General features: G+C 37.1%; 1 protein-coding gene across 1 annotated transcript in view; it reads right to left on the bottom strand.

Annotated features, from left to right (window-relative positions):
• The window catches only part of LOC108793933 (mucin-2-like), a 147,204-nt gene that overhangs the window by 36,228 nt on the left and 108,923 nt on the right, over positions 1–2,053 (bottom strand). The window lies entirely within an intron of this gene.

The following is a 2,053-nucleotide window of genomic DNA, read 5'->3' as shown; positions in this document are numbered from 1 at the left end:
TATATATATATATATATATATATTTTAAAGGCAGGAAGAGGGGTTAAGTATACTCAGGCCTAAAATGTGCATTTTAACATGTGTGCACAAAGTATGCAAAAACAGCTTTGGTAGCAAAAGGCTAAATGCGATATAATAATCTGTTTATAGTTAAAAGAAAGAAATGCTTAGTTGTACTGTCTGTTTTACCTGGTGGATATGGTACTCCCTTGTATACACATACACACGGTGTAGTAGAACTAGTTGTGACCTCAGGTGTAGTAGTGGTTTGAGGTGTTGTAGTTACCGAAGTTGTAGTCTCTGGTGTTGTGGATTCTACTGTTCAAAAAGAGAAATGTTAGCAATAAACCACTTGATTTAGTAATGTTGCAGTTTTAAAACTGAAATGACTTACTCTGATTACACTGCACACTGTGAGCTTATCACAGAGTGGTTTAGAAGCTGTAGGAAGGAAGAAGGAGCAAGTCTAATTTTATGGCTTCGAGCATCATCTAGCTCTTTCTTTACTGTCCCACTTCTTTCATTCATTGGATTCTAGGCCTTTTAATCATGGAGAATCAGCATCATATGTGAGCATTGGCACAGCATTAGCATGCAAATGTAGTCGGTCTAGGAATGGCTACTTCTCCAATCTGACTCCCTCCTATGAAGGTGTTATGATACTTGCATAACTCCTCCCAAGAGCCGCCCCACTGTTTGCATGAGAGCTGAGGGTTCTAGGGAGGAGCATTGAATGTGGGTCCTGTGATGTAAGGCTTGGATGCAGCTGCTCGGCCATGGAAACCCATTCCATGAAGCTCTCTACGCACTGTTGTTGTGCCAATCTGAAGGCCATGCGAAGTTTGGAGGTCTGTTGCTATTGACTCTGCAGACAGTTGGTGACTTCTGCGCTCTGTGCGCTTCAGCATGCGCTGAATAAAACTGTTACTTGCTTAAAAGCCACATGTGTGGATTCTTGAGGGAGACTGTGCAGACTGAAAAGCTATCAAATATTTGCTGCCAAACTTCTTTCACAAGAAATTCACGCCTATGGATTCTTTACACTATCTTCATTCTGGAAACTTTAAAAGCCACAGGCTGTGAAACCAGATTTTATTCAAACACACATACCACATAGATGTTCAATTAAGACGTGTTAGTCTTAAAGTGAACCTGTGCATCAGTCACACTAAAGTAGTTATATATTGCAAACAAGCAGAAAAGCACTTTTAAACAAACCCCCATCCATCTCTGTATCTATACATAATATACATCATTTAATTTTTATAGTTTAAATACACAGGTAGAGAAATTGTAGCTTTTTTTTCTATGAGAACAGATCCTCGCAAACCAGCGGATATTTCTAAAGCTCACCACACACATAACAATCTAATAGTATAAACTCCTTTAGACTTTCCAAAAATATGTAGTGCAAGGGACTGCCTGACTGGAGACAAAATGATTGGTTAGATTAGGTACGGTAGGTGTTCATATTCATTTTATTTAATGTAAAGCTGATTGTACAAAGATTGTAACAAGTATGGTGACCCTAAGCTTTTTGAATCCAGCTGAAACGAGACCAGAGTCTTTGTTGTTATCTTTCATGATCTTTGAGAATAAATAAATGAATAGCTTCACATTAAAAGCTGCTAGAGAGGTCAGCGATTGCTTGTTTTAAGCTCTTTTACTACTTGTAGAATATGTAACAAGTTTAATGCCTATATGTCTGGGCACAGGTGCACTTTTAAAGCTAATTCTTCATTGAAATAGGCAATAGAAACCAATCAGAATTATTTATGTGGAAGAAGGAACAGTTCAACATGTATTCTACTGGGCTGTTATTGGTTACTCTACTTAAGAAGCAGCACGTATTATAAGAGCTTTTGAACTAAATAATATTTTAAAGTACATTTCCACCTTTGCAGCCAAATTGGAGTAACACCTATTTTATATTTGTTACATGTTCTCATTCACATAGGATAACTTTTAAAAAAAGCTGCTTACATATTCCTTGCTCATTTCTGAAATAATTATTTTTTCTCTAAACTGAATTTTGTTGAATGAATGGAAAAGG

This window comes from Nanorana parkeri, unplaced genomic scaffold (genome assembly GCF_000935625.1).
Source record: "Nanorana parkeri isolate BGI_ZX_2015 unplaced genomic scaffold, ASM93562v1 scaffold792, whole genome shotgun sequence".
Classification (NCBI taxonomy): domain Eukaryota; kingdom Metazoa; phylum Chordata; class Amphibia; order Anura; family Dicroglossidae; genus Nanorana; species Nanorana parkeri.
The sequence above is the reverse complement of the archived record's forward strand: the minus strand, read 5'-3'. Positions and strand labels throughout refer to the sequence as shown.